General features: G+C 48.2%; 1 protein-coding gene across 7 annotated transcripts in view; it reads left to right on the forward strand.

Moving 5' to 3' along the window:
* Positions 1-17680, forward strand: part of CREB5 (cAMP responsive element binding protein 5) — a 433104-nt gene that overhangs the window by 297505 nt on the left and 117919 nt on the right. The window lies entirely within an intron of this gene.

The raw sequence follows: 17680 nt of genomic DNA on the forward strand, positions 1-17680 counted from the left end.
CATCAGAAGGGATAAATTGCAGCCTAATTTTTGTGTAATCGCTCTGAATGTGCAAAACAAAAGTGTAATTGATTTTTTCCATCTCTCTTGATCTGAAGGGAATTATATCAATTTCCAGGACGTCATAAAACAAAATATTTAAAGTATGTTTCAAATAATAAAAAAAAGTGCACTACTTAACTTAATAAAGATGTGGAATTCATTTATGAAGACAAACACTGGCTGCGGACCAATAGGCCGAAGGCTCTGCCAGAACTCTGCAGTCGACGGCCCCTCTCAGATGTCCACGCTCTGTCCTGTCACTCCAGGGCTCGCTCCATATTAAGAAAATGAATTCCCTCAGCCGTGCGGGACCCTGAAACCACTGATGTTTACTTTGTTTTTGAGCGAACAAACAGAAGATCTTTTTCCACTTTCTTCCTTATAAGGGAAGCAGTCCGTGACACGGTTAACTGCAGTTTTCTGTCCGTCTTCTTTTAATTAGAGGTTTGCGTGGCATCTATCTCGGATGCCTGGGAACTTTCGATTAAAGTTACGGTTTGTGACCCTTCTGGAGCGCCTCCACAGTGGAAACTGTGGGCAAAAATGGAAAACACCGAGCCAGCCTAGGAACGGTTGACCGTTCCAGCATGGAGCTAAAGCAAAAATCGTAGGCCCTGGACTGAACATGTCCACTTGGCACTTTCGCTTTTATTCTTGTCAAGAGAAACAGCCTCAGGCTCCAGAGAGGCAGACAGATCTGTTAGCCGTGCTGTGTAGGAGACGCTGGGGCTCGCCTAGGCTGGGTCAGTCCTCTTCGCTTCTAGGAACTCTTCCTGATGCTGTGGGCATCTTCTCTTCGTCCACGTGGAGCAGCACGCTCCCAGGAGTAGGCACACGTCTCCCAGGGCTCCGGACAAGTCCGGCACTTTACCTCTTGCAGTGCAGAGACCTAGCCGCTGCCAGTCTGAGACAGGTAGATACCACACGGATCATCATGGGTGACATGCAGGCAAGGCACAGGGGGACTGGGGGCCTCTACATTAGAGCGCCCTCGCACTTGAACATCCGAGAAATATTAAGAATGTGATAACTCCGTGGAATCCTAAGGGCTGAGTAAGAATTGGTTAACAAAAGAACAGGTGGCTAAAGATTCCAGATAAAGGCCAGAGGAGGGAGGTATCAAGGCCCTGGGGTAGGAAAGATGCTGGCACATTTTAGGAAATGAATGAAAGTAGGAGGGGGGAATGTGAGGCAGAAGTGTAACATATTAGACCAAGTGAGTGTCAGGCATCGAAGAGGTAAAACGGGGACAGCCTAGCAGGTGCGATGCTGCTGAAAGTGACAGCCTCCCGCAGCAGAGGGCCTGGGCTGAGTATCTGGCTCCAGCTCCTGACTCTAAGTTCCTGCTAATGCAGACCACGGGAGGCAGCAGTGATGGCTTAGTTCCTTAGGTTCCTGCCGCCTGCATGGGAGACCTGAATGGAGTTCCCGCCTCCCAGCTTCAGACTGGTCCAATCATTTGGGGAATGACCCAGCAGGTGGAAACAGGCGCACACATTCTCCCTCTGTCTGTCTCTCTCACAAATAAATAGTTTTTAAAAAGAAAAATGAGAGCACTTCAAGGATGTTGTCATTTGATTGTGAATGCTACGGGAAGAAAGCTGGGCCTGTTGCGCAGGGCCGGGGAATGATCTTGGCTCACGAAGGCCGTTCTGGCTGTAATACAGGGGCTGGGCTGCAGAGGAGCGAAACTAGAGGGAGAAACTGTTGGAAGCAACCAGGTGAGAGAAGACCAAGTTTCGGAGCAGGGTCTTGGCGTTGCAAGTGGAGCCACGGGGCTGGTTTCCAGGTCTATTTTGGGGATGAGGTAAATGGAACTTGGTGAATGATTATAAGAACAGCATGAGGAATGTCAAAGTTAATGTGTGCATTCTAACTCACTATTACCAAGCACATTTAAGTGGACTTAGGACACAATCTAGGGAAAGGGAACTAAAGATGGGATACTATCTTAGGGTTCTCCAAAGCAACAAACTAATAGGAGTTATAGGTGGCTAGCTGCCTGGCCGGCTGGCTGGATGGATGCTAGCTAGCTAGAGGTGGTCCCAGATTCATAATGGTTTCCCTTATGATTTCTCACCTTTACAATGTTGTAGAAGCATACCCATAGATGGACTATGGTTTTCACTTTCAGTGCTGTAGTCAATAAACTACACAAGCTATTCCACACTTCCTGTAAAGCAGGCTTTGTGTGAGATGATTCTGCTAACCGCAGGCTTATGCCAGTGCTCTGAGCACGTTGGAGGTACGCTTGGCTAAGCTATATTTGATAGGCTGGGTATATTAAATGCATTTTGATCTTGGGATACTTTCTATTTATGATGGCTCTACTAGGATGTAACTTCATTGTAAGCAGAGGAACCTACCTACCTATCTTCCTGTCATCTATTCTAGGGAGTTAATCCACTAGAGATGGAGGTTGACAAGTTCCGTGATCTACCCTCCGCCAGGCAGAGACCTAGAAAAGCAGGTGGTGTAAATTCTGCTTGAGGTCCGGATGCCTCAGAAGCAGCAGTGCACAGAATGGTCGTTCCCAGATCCAGGTTGGGGGGCGAGAGTCCCTTCCCCAGCAGTGGGGCACAGAGAGATTCCCACTTCCCCCCTCATCTGTGTCCTGCCCATAGGGCTCCATCCAAGGACAGCCAGTGAGGCATTGCCCGCTCATGGGTCCCCATGTCTACGCAGGCTTTCAGTGAGTTGGGTGATGCCCACTCACACTGGGCAAGGCAGACAGCTTTCCTCTGTCCACCAGTTCAGATGCTGTTCTCTTCTGGAAATGCTGTCAAAGACATACCCAGGATTCGTGTTTAACCACGTATCTGGGCAACTTGTGGATATACATGTGAAATCAACTGTCACATGTGCCGAGGATGGCCTCATCTGTAGGATTCAAAGTAGGTGCTTAGGGATGTCACCTTATCTCTTCAGCAGGTAGACTCAGCATCTACGTGGTACTGCTGTCAGTATTTTTCCTCGCAGTTCATAGACTTGGAGGATTTTTGTGATTCTCTAAGTGCCCAGTTTAAACCCTGATGCCACCACACTAAAAAGACAGAATTCACTTATTTGAGGACTTTCCTACCTCTCTCAAAAGATGTGATTCTATTTAATAAACAACTGGCTGTAGTGCACAGAACAATGAAACTGTGATTTCATGTACTAAAGCATTATTGCTCCTATAGGAGAGGAAGATGCCCCAGCACACACAGTGGGATCCCTGGCTCCTGCCTGAGCATGTTAACCGTGTCCTGCCCATAGGGCTCCATCCAAGGACAGCCAGTGAGGCACTGCCCACCCGTGTGTCCCCAGTGTTGAGGAAAATCTACGCATGACTGGTGTGGCTTCCCTGTAGCTCTGGATCTCACAGTTGGGGGACCGACCCTAGATTCTATCTGCTTCTATAGTTTCAGGGTTAGAGATGTCCTTGAGGATGGTGGGTGCAGCCACTTCATGTCTTAGGGGAAGAGATGGAAGTCAGAGATACCAAGGACACAGACCAAGGTCACCAGGCAGAGGAGTGACTGGGCGGTGGATCACAAACAAAGCCAAACCACCAAACGCTCGTTCGCTCGCTCCATCTTTTTGTGATCTCATGTCTGTTGACACATGCTGAGAAAGTACCATTGGCCCTTTTAATTTATGTATGTATTTTTTGCAAGTGACTGAATTTCAGGGGGTTCGAGGAGAAACCAGGCTCCGATCACACACCGGGGAAGGGATTTCTTGGGGAATAGTTCCTTCCCATGAGCAAGCGTGGTGTGTTGGATGGTCTTTAAATCACTGTCACTCACTTTCCCTTTCTATTTATATTAGGGACTTATTGTCTATAGCTAAAATTGACATTTACTCTGCCCATAACCCTACCACAAATTAAAATCAGACCCCAAGTCCCTCTGGGGAAGAGGTTTATTAAGCTTTAGGAAGACATCTGAAATGATACCAAATTACATTTTAAACTTGAAACCCCAAATACCACATTTGTTTGCAAGTAGCAGTAGGACTGTCTGGGGAATAATTTGGGAAACTGAGCAAGTCGCTCTCTGGCAAAACGCAGGGCCACCGGGGAAGGGGAGAGTGCCTGGGAAGAGACACTTTATATATAAAGCCCTGTGTGGCTTTTAGCTAATCGTTTAAACCTAAACAAAATTGTTTGCAGAATGAACTTAAAAGAAAAATCAGCCTTTTAAAACGTCATGCCTTTAAAGAAGAGAGGCAGACATGTCAATTATCCTTACAAATACCCTAAGAAGAGGGCTGAGAGAAATACCAAAATAAAACAGGCCTGTGAAAGGGTAGACCCAGGAGGGGAGCGGTGGGCAGCGGGGGCAGCAGCAACACCGCCGTCTGGGGTGCCCACGCGCCCTGTGGGGGTGCCTGGGCTCCACTCCCAGCCCCCACTCCACCCCAGCTTCCTGCGAATGCACACCCCGGAAGGCAGGAAGTGATGGCTTGAAAAGTTGTGTTCCTGCCGCCCACGTGGGACACCCAGATGCAATTCTCAGCTCCTAACTTTGACCTGCCCTAGCTCCAGCTGTTCTGGGCATTTGGGAAGTAGACTGGTAGATGGAAGATCTCTATCTCTGTCTCTCTGCCGTTCAAATGTACAAAATAAGTAAACATAATTTCTTTTAAAAGGATAAACCTGCAATCCAAGGTTTGAGATCAGGAGGTTTTCCGTCATTTTTACCTCTAAGCGTGTAGATGGCTGCGGGTGTGTGGGGGGAGTGAGCGTGTATGTGGACATAGACATCGCTGTAATCGCGATCTTGGGACCCAGCACCAGCACCAGCTCCTTCCACAGGGAAGCCACAACCAGCACTTTCATGCTTACATGTCTGTCCACAAGTAGTCTGGAAAATAGCAAAGCCTTGTTGAAAAGCCTTATGAGACCCTTGGATGCAAAGTGCAGAGTAAATGCCAAGTATCATTATTATGAATTTTATTGCTACTATTTTCCTAAGTGTTTCAGATTAATATCAGTTGAGCTTTGTGATAAGTGCTCTTGCAAAGTGAGAGAACTTGAAAGGTGGCTCAGGGAAGCTTGCACTAAGTAGGGTGCACAGTTTCCTAGAAACTCCGCCCTTCCCCCACACCCATTGCCCAAGTCGTGATGAGTTGACAGCCCCTAGAAATCAGGATAATGTTTCAAGTTTTCGTGGCCCTTAGAGAAGATCCTTGTCATGATGTGTCATTGGGGTACAGCTACTGGGAAATGAGAGGCGATGTGTAATGAGATAACTTCATTAAGTCAATCAACAACCCTCCATACGCCTCCACTCTGTGCCAAACTCAGTGTTCCCAAATTCTCCTTAGTCTAGGGAGGAGATTGGTACATGCTTTGCGAAGTTATAACAGGGACCATCATGGCCTGGCGACCAGAGCAGGCTTCCCCGAGAGGATAACGGTGGCCACACTGGGACTCACAGTACAGAAGAACCACGCACATCCCATGTGGAGGCTGGATTTTCCTGGGGTCTTCCTCCAATGCTTCATCCCCCAACTTAGAACCATTATAGATTGAACTTGTGTTTCTATTTTTATTTATTTATCATATCACGAAAACTTTAGCTGGTCAGGGTTATCATTCTTTTAAAGATTTTATTTATTTACATCATTTGAAAAGGAGGGAGAATGGAAAGAAGTTGGGGGGGGTGGACCCTCCATTCAGTAGTTCACTCTCCCAAAATGCCTGCAACAGCCTGGACTGGGCCAGGCTGAAGTCAGGGGGCTGGACCTCAATCCGGGTGTTGCACGTGGGTCCCAAAGCCCAGCACTGGAGCCATCACCTGCTGTCTCCCAGCAGGAGGCTGGAATCGGGAGTAAAGCACAGGATGTGGACAAAACCCTGTGATATGGGATGTAAGGGTTCCAAGTGGTATCTTTTTTTTCCTTTTAAAAATTTATTTATTTATTTGAAAGAGTTACAGAGAGAGATCGCCCATCTGCTGCTTTACCCCCAAGGTGGCTACAAGAGCCAGGGCTAGGCCAGGCCAAAGCCAAGAGCAAAGACTTCATCTAGGTCTCCCACGTGGGTGCAGAGGCCCAAGCTCTTGGGCCATCTTCTGCTGCTTTCCCTTTCCCATGCACATTAGCAGGGAATTGGATCGGAAGTGGAGCAGCCAGGACATGAACTGGTGCTCTTGTGGGATGCGGGCGTCACAGGCAGCAGCTTAACCCACTACAGGACAACGCTGGTCCCACCAGGTGGTCGCTTAACCACTGCAGGATATGTACTGCCCTGATTGAGTATTTTTAAATGATACTAGTCAGAATTCTGTTCTCTAAATGAATCGTCTCTTGATCATCTTCCAAGGGCCAAGCACACGCAGAATATTTTCTCAAACCTGTGACCTGGGCATGGTGGCCACATAGTTTTTGTTCATGAGAAAGCAGAGATAAATGTCCTGCCCAGTTCACACATCGTTGGTCTGTGGCAGAGGCAGGAGGCAGCCCAAGCCCATACCTTGTCGGCCACACAAAGCTGCTGTATTGGATTTTCTGGTTCCTGATGGCAGCCGGCACTACCTCCATCCCTTCTGACAGCCACTCTGACTGCAAAAAGGGAAAATGGGAGGCCTAATTCAGGCCTGAGAGAGATCCGCCAGGTCCTTCTCCCAAAAACCAGGCCAGAAGGGGGCAAGCATGCTGTTTGAGAAGCCTACTAAGAGGCATTCCAAACCCTCAGCGCAGGTGGAATTGTGTCTCGTGACTGGTTCTTGGGAGATATTCTTTGCTAACTGAAGTCCCGAGTGCCTGCCGTGGATCCACAATGATTGTGCTTCAGTTGGATTGGAAAGAACTGCTGACGCGGCCAGCACTGTGGCGCAGTGGGTTAAGCCTGTGCCTGTGGCGCTGGCAGCACCTAGCAGAACGCTGCTCTGAGTCCCGGCTGCTCCACATCCCACCTGACTCCCTGCTAATGTGCCTGGGAAAGCAGCGGAAGATGATGCCAGTGCCGGAAATGTGGGAAACAAACATGGGCCTTGGGGCTCCTGGCTTCAGTCTGGCCCGTCTCGGGTCGCTGCAGCTTTCTGGGGGATGAACCAGCAGGTGGAAGCTGGCTTTCCCTCCATCCTTCCCTCCCTCCCTCCCCCCCATCTCCCCTCTCCATCCTGCCTTTCAAATAAATAAATACTTACAAAAGAGAAGGTAACTGGAGACTATTCTCAGAATCTAGAAATCTAGAAACATTCAGATGATTGTCACTTCCCAGTCTCTGTTGTCTCTTCCATTGACTCAAGAATTCTTATTTATTTATCTGAAAGGCAGAGGTTGAGGGACAAAGAGAGATCCTCTGTCCATTTTTGGTTCCCTCCCCTGAGATGCCTGCAACAGCCAAGGCTGGAACTCGGTCTGGGTCTCCTTGGTGGGTGTCAGGGAACCAGCATTTTGAGCCGTCCCCTGGTGCCACCCAGAGTATGCCTTAATAGGGAGCTGGACTTGAAGCCAGGGTGTCCAAAATAGGATGCTGCAGTCCCAAGCAGAGACTCACCCACGGCACCCATTGGCTAAAGAATTCTTGATTTCTTTCCTTTTCCTGTAGGTCTTTCCTGCTGTCCTGTGCATGTGTAGAACTTTTCCCAGTGCTCCATGTCTTCGCCTCCCAGGCCTGGCCCTCTCGTGCTGTCTGGCCCTTGCTTGCCTAGGCTTTTTTTAGGTTGTGACGCTCATCCCGTGGGTTCACTTACTCGATATTTATGGGAGTGGCCGCTGCTGAGTTTGCAGCTCACGTTTGGGACGACGTAGTGAGAGATGTGCAAAGCCTCGTGCCGCACTGCTTGTTTCTTTGTGCTTCCTTGGAGAACAGATGAAGCTCACAGCACTGCTGGTGCTTGGTCGTTAGGAAGACATGGACAATTCATAAAGTTCATGGGAAGTAGATTTAAAAGAGGAGTTCACTTTGAAGCCAAAAAAAAGTGAAATCTGCACATCATTTTCCATAATATGCATTTCCGTGAACTTCTTGAAGGCCCTCATATGCATGAATTTCAAAATTTTTTGCACCAACATGAATTAACCTTTCCATTTCATTTTTTTCCATGAGCATTGTGAAAGCCCTCCTATGCATAAATTTCCATTTTGTTTGCACCAAAATGTACCAATCTTTTCATTTCTCCCTGAGCTTTCTGAAGTGCCCTCACAGAGCTTGGGAAATCAGGCTTTGTGCAGCCTAGGGTTGTGCTGTCTGTGTGCAGAGTCACAGCTGCCAAGAGCCACTCCCTCTGGACCTCAGACACATCCCCTCCCCTGCCAGCAGATCAGGGGAGCTTATAAATCCTAGCACCACCCCCTAAAGAGCTGAAACAACCCTGGCGAGCGACGGGGTGGAAGGTGTCATAAATTTCATCTCCCAGGAGGGAGATTTGGAAACTGCCTCAAGATTCAAGCAGAGGTCCAAGGAAGGCGTGAGCGGGGGCATCATAGCAAGGAGCCTTACAGACTGCACATCGTGAACAAAGGCTGCCCGGTGCATCCAACAGGTCCTCTGCTCTTGCCAAAGTCCCCCGCAGCCGGAGCTCTTGTTGAGCTTGCAGAATGCCAGTGTCTTTTTGGATCCGAGGTGATATGAAGAGTGTGCTGCGGGTGATGCCGCCACAAACTACCCCTGTTAAACATGACAACCGGCAAGCGAAAAGGCTGGGAGGAACTGAAACAGCATGGCTGACTTAGAGCTTGGGGTGGGGCTGGGGCCTCGCCATGCTCTCTCGAAGCCCCGGGAGCGCTCTGCCCCTGCACACTAGCAGGGCGAGTGCTGGTGAATGGGTTCATGAATTATTCATGTGTGGCAAATGAAGGCGATCCCATGTGAATGGCCAGGCTCATAATCAGAGGATACTAATTTGTCCTTAGGAAGCAAGGAGGAAGCTTACTAACAACTCACAGCAGGAAGAAATTCTATGGAGCCATGTGCGTCTCCCTAGACAGTCAGGTGTGTGTCGCTTCTCCCACCAGTGCTCAGAATCCTCTTGGACGTTCTGTTTTTTGATCTGCATTTACTTGCCTTGTCTAAGTGTAACTTGATGAATAATTGATGCATCTGAGAAGTTATTGGCCGATTGAAAAGCCGTCTCTTCGTGTCTCTCTAGCTGACCCATGCCAAAACCAAACTGTTCATGCCTTTAGGGTCTTTTATAAAAGATCTTTATAATGAGCCTTTAGCTTTTTACAAGGAAACAAAGATCACATTTCGAGGATGGATTTTTTTATTTTTATAACAGAAACCAATCCAGCCGTGTTTTTGGTTAACTTAAATGAATCAGGCTGACTGAATGACTAATTCTGATTAATGATGCAGAAATCAGTTGTTGGGGGAGGGGGGAGACAGAGAAAGAAAGAGACTTTGATTGATTTAGTCATCTTAACAGAATGGCCATAAATTTGGATCTCTCCCATTCTTTCCTTCCTTCTCTCTCCCTCTCCCTCTCCCTCTCCCTCTCCGTCTCCTTCTGCCTCTCCCTCTCCCTCTCCCTCTCCCTCTCCGTCTCCTTCTGCCTCTCCCTCTCCCTCTCCCTCTCCCTCTAACACTTGCAAACTCTAGTAAACACCCCTTCCACCTGCGTGCGTGCAGCGTGTACGCTGCACAGCTGAGTAATGACTCCGGCAGGACGCAGATCTCCTGGCCATATGACTTTTAGTACTACTCTTGGCTTTCTCGTAGCCAGGCGTTCATTTAAAGAAAAAGAGGTTGATGTTGCCAAGACGTCAGATACTGCATCTATAAAAGAAGGCATCTCTCGTATAAACCCGATACAAAGGAGGGCCAAATTTCCCTTGTGTGGTACATCGAACTTCCGACACCCCTCGTGATAACGAGTCCACAAGTGCCCTTGTCAGTACTGATCAATCTGTGTGAAGCAGAAATGCGATGCTTAGCTGCCCGTGGTGGGGGTGGAACTGGTACCTCGGTGCACAGAGCTCTGAGAACTATCAAGTGCAACCTGATTGCAGGGCACGCATCCAACTTTTAGAACATTCTACTGATTGGAGACAGATGAGTGTTCCTGAATTGTTCTTGGCCTTTTCTTGTGCAATACCGAAACCATAGTTTCAAATGGAATTCATTTCATTGATACAGAAACAAATTGGTCTAGAACGCATCTGAAAGCTTGAGTTTAATTCAAGGGACATGGTAAAAAGTACAAGTTACCTTGGGTTAACCATGTATGCTTTTCTTTGTTTTTCTTTATTTAATTCAAAGGCAGAGTTACAGAGAGACACAGGCAGAGGCAGAGAGAGAAGTTTTCCATCCGCTGGTTCACTCCCCAAGTGGCTGCAATGGCCGGAGCTATGCCAATCCCAAGCCAGGAACCCAGGAGCTTCTTCTGGGTCTCCCATGTGGGTACAGGGGCCCAAAGACTTGGGCTGTCTGCCACTGTTTTCCCAGGCCATAGCAGAGAACTGGATCGGAAATGTGCAGCTGGGACTCGAACTGGCGCCCATATGGGATGCTGGCACTGCAGGCGGTGGCTTTGCATGCTATGCCACAGCACCAGTCCCCTCATTTATGCTTTTCAAGGACAAAAATGGGTTCCACGCAGCTGTTAATGTAAACTGGGGTTTCACTTATGAGATGTAAGCCAATTAAATTTTTAGCAAAGATAATTTGCTGAACTCTGATCTTGCAATATGCAATCACAAATATGCATTCAGAGAGTTCCATGATATCTATGTTTTCATTAACTCAAGAAATATTTATCACACACCTAATAGATACCATGCACTTTCTTGTGGCCCAGAAGTATCTACTATAGTAGACAAAGCATGCACCGTCTCTGTTTATGAAATGTATTGCCTAATTGGAAGCAGAGACATTTTTTAAAAGCACTCAAAATCATTGACAAGGAATGGGTGTCTGGTGCAGCGGTTAAGATGTTGCTTGGGATGCCTGCAGCCCATTTCAGAATTCTCAGTTCAAGTCCCAGCTCTGCTTTCAATTCAGCTTCCTGCCCATGTGCACCCTGGGAGGCAGCAGATCATACCTCAAGTCGTTGGGTCCCTGCCTCCAGTGTGGAAGACCCAGACTGAGTTCCCAAACTGCTGGGGACTGAACCAGCAGGTGGAATTTCTCATCATCTTTCAAATAAAATGAAAATAAACACACATGGCCTCATTCAAAAAAAAAAAGTGGATGAATTGTAATCAGGAGATTCCAAGAGAGCACAGAACATACCTAAGTTGTCACCAGTTCTCACCAATTGGAAGTTTAGGAAGGAATTATTATGCAAGGAAGCTACATAATCAAGCCAGTCTTCCCCCTCTGAATGAGACTGTAGAATCTGACACTTCATAGGTGCTCGGTATCGGCGAGGATTGACTGAGTCGTCCACTGACTACACAGTGGCAAATGTTGCTGGGGAAAATGCAGGGAGATGGGACTGCCAGGAAAGGAGAAGGAAGGCCTACAGGCAGGTGCGTGGAGCCCAAGGCTTGAGCTGCTGGAAGGCCTTGGAGCCTTGGCCTCTTGCATCCCATGGAGATGGGCTTCCTGGAGTTGGTGCTGAGCCCCGAGACAATGCTGGTTGACGATGACTGTTTCACTAGCTCCTCCGGACTAGCTGAGAGCGAGGAGTAAGACAGGGAACAGGGTACAGACACAAAGGCAGCGTTCTCTCCCTGGACCCCTCCCCACCGCCACTCCCCATATCCCTGTCGCCAAAAGAAAAGCTGAAGGGACACAGTTGTTGCAGGGGAATGTCCTGTCTTTTCCGGAGGCCCCCTCTTGGGTCTAGGAAAACGAGGAGAGTGTGCATTTTCACTTAAGCTGCTGGTGTTTTGCTGCCTTTTCTTGGGCTACATAGTCTTTGTCTCATTTGTTCAGAGGGGAAATACTGTCACTGCCGTCTCTGTTTGGGGGCTTGGCGATGAGACTTGGTTCAGGGAGTGAGCTCATTCAGAAAAAAAAAAATAAAAAAGATAGCAGTAATAGGATATCATTTTAAATACGAGTCAGACAGCTTTCTTGTTTCCCTAATTATTGCTTCTGTTGGCTTGTTGTCATTGTTTTCGGGAAAAACAAAGTCCCGGGGATGGCGCTCTGGGGAACTGGTTTGGTTCCATTTGAGGAAGTATTTTCCAGGGCCATTTCTCAGAAATACTGTGAAGTCATCTTACAGTTCTCTAACGCAGGGGGCGGGAGAGGTCTGTTTGCCTCCATAGAAGGAGTGCTGATGTCGTTGATGGGTTTTTAAAGAAATATCTGATCTGTGCAGGGCAGGCTGACTGTTTTATATGTGTTCGATTGTAGCTCCTACATTAAGGCTAAGGACTGGTGTCCCTTAAGGTCTTAGGCTTAAGCCACAATTTATTAATTGAAGTATAGTGATTAATCTGTTGTTTGAGCCAAGCTTTGGAAGAATAACAGCAAAAGCAGTAACTGATTTTTATTTAACCTATTCAATATATTGAACATGTGGTCATTCTCCCATGCCAGGAAGCAAGTTTTTCTATGACTCCCCTTTTGTAGTTGAAGAAACAAGGCACAGAGAGGCCAAGTCATTTGCTGGAGGTCACACAGCTCGCTAAGCTACAGAGTGCAGCTTCCAACCCAGGCCGCCTGACTCGTGAGCCCGCATCCTTCAGTGTCCAGTTTTCCAGTGGAATCATTACCTGTGGGAGACACTGAGTAGGTCATCTTCCCACTTCACCATCCACTCCATTGTCCTGACAATTTGCTGTCTGTACCAAAACAGAAATTTTCAAATTCCGCTTTGGCAAGGAGTGAGTGAGGAAGCCTGCAGCCTTAGGAGCTGCCTCCTCTGCAGATTTCGGAGTTCGTGCTCCCTTCTTCTTTATTGTGGTCTCCCCACCCCAGGCAAAAGCGTGGGCCAACCTAGACCACAATGCTTGACTCAAAAAGTGCCCAGAAATGTGCATTTCTTGTCCCAAATGGAAGCACCATGGGCAACAAACAGTCTCTCCCTAGTGTGTGTATGCGAAATTTTATGTTCCAGTTAAGTGAGAAGCAAGTGTGAGCCCATGGGAGGCAAAGTCCTTTTTCCTCGACCTCTCTTACTTTTTAGGAGCACCCTCTATGTGGGGCTCAGTTGTCTTTCAGCTATGTCTTGATATTAAGAATTGAATGCTAGGGCCGGCGCCGTGGCTTAACAGGCTAATCCTCCGCCTGTGGCGCCGCATACCGGGTTCTAGTCCCGGTCAGGGCGCCAGATTCTATCCCGGTTGCCTCTCTTCCAGGCAAGCTCTCTGCTATGGCCCGGGAAGGCAGTGGAGGATGGCCCAAGTGCTTGGGCCCTGCACCCACATCGGAAACCAGGAGAAGCACCTGGCTCCTGGCTTCAGATCAGCACGATGCGCCGGCCGCAGCGGCCATTGGAGGGTGGACCAATGGCAAAAAGGAAGACCTTTCTCTCTGTCTTTCTCTCTCACTGTCCACTCTGCCTGTCAAAAAAAAAAAAAAAAAAGAATTGAATGCTAGACGGGCTCAACTTGGTTCCGTGTAGACAAGTCCAATGGGTCAGATGCTGGGTTAGACACTGTGACTGCAGGTGATAGAACTTGAAATCCAGCTAGAGTAAGAAGGTCCAGTGGCTGTGTTAGAGGCTGGGATCCGAACGTTAAAGCTTCAGTCAGATTCCTCTCTTCCTCCGAGCCAGGAATTCTCTTCTGAGCAAAGTGGAATTGGAAGTGGGAGTTTGGTTCAGTGGTTAAGGTGCTCCTTGGGACTCCCAAATCCCATCTCAGAGTGCCTTGGTGGAGCCCTGGCTCTGCTCCCAATTCCAGCTTCCTGCTCATGCACACCCCGGCAGACAGCAGGTGATGGCTCAAGAACTTGGGTTCCTGCCACTCACGTGGGGGACCTGAATTAGGTTCCTGATTCCTGGATTCAACCTGGCCCAGTGCCAGCTATTGAGGGCCATCGGGGAGTGAACCAGAGGATAGAAGAATCTTTCTGTTTGCCTCTTCCTTTCAAATAAACACAATTTTTAAAAATATTTTCATGGCCGGCGCTGTGGCTCACTTGGCTAATCCTCCGCCTGCAGCTCCGGCACCCCGGGTTCTAGTCCCGGGCGGGACGCAGGTCCCTGTCCCGGTTGCTCCTCTTCCAATCCAGTTCTCTCATGTGGCCCAGGAAGGCAGTGGAGGATGGCCCAGGTCCTTGGGCCCTGCTCCCGCATGGGAGGCCAGGAGGAATCACCTGGCTCCTGGCTTCGGATCCACGCAGCACACCAGCCACAACACGCCAGCCGTAGCGGCCACTTTGGTGGGGTGGTGAACCAACGGAAAAAGGAAGACCTTTCTCTCTGTCTCTCTCTCTCTCTCACTGTCTAATTCTGCCTATCAAAAAAGAATTTTTTTTTATGTGAGTTTATTTTGTTGTAAACATCTTTAAATCTATATATAACCTTTTTCATAGTATGCACTTTCTATATATCATAGGAAAAAATTATTTTATACCAAAATAAATCCATACTTTTCATTCTACTTCTCTGTGAGTTTCTGAAGTCCCCTCACGGCAGTGGCACCTGGAGCCCTGTTCCCTGCCCACTGTGTTCTTGCTCTAAGCTTTTTGATTTAAATGCTGTCTTCCCTCCACCCCGTCCTTCCTTCCGTTGCAGTTCCTTATCCGCTCAGACTTTCCCACGTCTGCACTCCACATTCTGCGGCGCAGTGTTCGCCCTCTTCGCTTTGCTTCTCCACGTTCCTGGCCTCGCTGTCTGTCCCGACGGTTTCACAGAGAATCGGAGAGTCCAGGGCTCCTTAGAAGACCTGGGAAAGGAGAGGAGTCTGCAGAGAGACCCTCTCCAGCCCTCCGAGCCAACGCACTGGCCCCGAGCTCCTTGAAGGCAGTCAGGCGTGCCCGGGGCAAGGAAGACAGGCAGACAGTACTGGCTGTACAGACACCCCAGGACTGGAAAACCTCCTTGAGGGGGTGGGCTGGGCCAGGGCATGCATGAAGTTGCTTGCTAGGGTACCTATCGCTCCATTCAGGACAGCGAACACACAGCCTGTCATCCTTGACGTTGGAATTGAAAGAGAAGCTTACAGAGATTTCGGCTGGAAGCAGTGTGTTTGTACAAGTGTACAAAGAGGAATAATCTGTCAGCTTGGGAGATTTTTTTTTATGCTGCAGGCCTGCGTTTGATAATTGAACAATTCAACATGCACTCACACATCGTACCTTGTTCCATGCCTCAGTAGTTTTTAGTAGAAATACTTTACCCAGAGGCATCTGGGTATTACAGAGGAGCCTCCACTTGCTAACATGTGCAGTTGCGAGCTCAGGGCAGCAAGCCCGCACTGGGAGGGCTGGTGGGGCTTTGTTTGCACAGCCTGACTGCCATGTGCTGTCCTATTTTCAGGGTCTCACTGATGGGCTGCTTGGGAAATTGTCATTTTTTTTTTTTAAGGGAGAATCATGATCTCACATGGATGAGTGATTTCTCATGTTAGCAATATTACAGAATTTTACTACTTCGTGAAACCAGGGAGCAGTGTGAATATCAAAGGAAATGGACCGTGAATTTATTTCAGCATAAAAAGTCAATAATTAGTCGTGGGAGCCGTCCAGGTGTGACGAAGGAAGCCAGAGCTCCCCAGCTGAGCACAAGGCCTGTTGCCCTCCGTGACCTGTGTGGCCATGGACAAATTGAAATGTGTCTGGATTCATTCACACCTGAGTAAAATCAGAATAAAATGACCGGCCTACCATATTACACTATTTCAAAAAAGTATAAAGATTCTTTGAAAAAAAATGGAGCATTGTTAAAGTGCAAAGTAATGACTTTGATACAAGTATAATGTAGTAAATAATAGTTATTATTTCAATTCTCATTTTATATACACAAAGGAATCAGACAATTCATGTGATTGTTGCAATACTCTTAGTTCAGTGATAGGCGTATTCTGGATAAGTGGTCAGTTCTTGGGTCTAGCTGCAGAGAACACTGCTCAGGCTAGTCCTGTCCATGCCTACTGATGATTAGGCACAGAGCCTAGTTCTTGCTTGCTCACTGTTCCTTCCCATCCCTCTTTCTCTCCCTTCTTTCCTCCCTCTCTCTCTCTCTCTCTCTCTCTCTCTCTCTCTCTTTTCTTCTTTTAAGCCCAAGCAAAAAGCCTAGAAAATTCTACCAGTTTGATAGCTAGGGTTTGGAGGAATAATTTCTAGACTCTATTTGTAAAACAATAACCTCAGAATTTTTCAGAATCCAAACATACAAGGATCTCAAGGAATCATTTTCCCCTGCACGTATCCAGTGCTAACAGGTCTGATTAGTATCGTTAGGAAATTAGTGTTACAATCCCAAGGGATCCCTGTGCCCTGAAAGACTTTCTTAATTAATGAGGGAATACTTGGTATTTTAAAATCAGGTAGACCTATGCATGGTGTGGAGATAGCCAATCTAACAAGGACGTTGAAACAGATGAGGCCTACCCTTCCCTCAGTGATCACCGAGGTTATTTGTGAGCTGTCAGGTTGGGGATGAAGGTGAACGCTGATAGGCGGATGGTAGTGCCAACCCACATAACTAAAAGAAGCGAGCTCAGTTGTGTTTGCTGTGTCAGGCTCTGCTTCTCCCTGCCTGTGCTCTGTGTGCATGTATCACATCTATCTGCCCGAACCCGTAGACGGTGGTGAGAAGGGTGAGCAGCTGGGCTCACGGGCACAGACAACACCTGTGCGCTCCCCGAATCTTTCCCAATAAGTTAGGGAGCTCAGCACATGGGCGTTGGGCTTTGCGGAACTGACCTCCACCAAGCCTTGTATGCATTGACGTACAACTATTTTCTTTTCTATAAAGCTCCCAAACTAAACATGGAGACTAGAGAATTTAAAGCGAACACAGTGTGTTGACTGAGCCACACTCCCTACCCTCTGACTTGAGCTGTCTGCCTGGGGCTGAGACAGGCGTTGGGACGTGGTGAAGTCACCACCATGGTAAGAGTTTGGAGCCATTGGTGCCTGCAGTCTTCTGGAACCGTAAAAGCTAATGGGCCTTCCGAGGTTCTGCTGGTCCTTGCTTTTAATTCATATTCGGAAGGTTCCCAGGGCACATGTCGAGAAATACCCATAGTCCTTCATTTGCTTGTGAGAAAACACTTACATCAGTTAGCGGATCTTTGTACCAGTTCATGCACATCCTATTAATAAAACAGGGTGCTACTGGGGTACTCTGGGGGTCCTCAGTGGAAAGGCTTTATAGTCTCATACCTACACTCTCCTAAGCATAGAAACCCGGGCTAATTTATGACAAATCCTGCAGTGTGTGTGACTGTGGTAGTTCAAGTTCCAAATGCGTTCCCCGGGAAAAAGAGTAGGGAAGTTCACCTTCATGGGAATCCTAACAGCAAAGCGACGACGGAAGAACGTGCTGGTCGTCTTCCTCCCCCTCTGCCTCCCCCAGCTCCCCAGGACTCTCCCCTGGGAGACCACCGGACTCCAAACCAGCAGCCCCTGGGCAGGCTGCTGGGTGCAGCGCGGGAGGGCGTTGGCGGACGCTCGGCGTCCTGGATCACAGCCCCGCCTGGCTCTTAGCACGAAGGAGCCTTCTTTCCGCTTTTTCTTTAGCAAATGGGCTAATTCTGGAACTGTGAGCTTCTCTCGTGACATCCAGAGTCAGATCGTTTAATGGGGCTGACTGGGAGATCCTGAGAGGTTTCTGTTTGTTTGTTTTTGTTTTGT

The sequence above is a fragment of the Lepus europaeus genome, chromosome 20 (genome assembly GCF_033115175.1).
Source record: "Lepus europaeus isolate LE1 chromosome 20, mLepTim1.pri, whole genome shotgun sequence".
Lineage (NCBI taxonomy): Eukaryota > Metazoa > Chordata > Mammalia > Lagomorpha > Leporidae > Lepus > Lepus europaeus.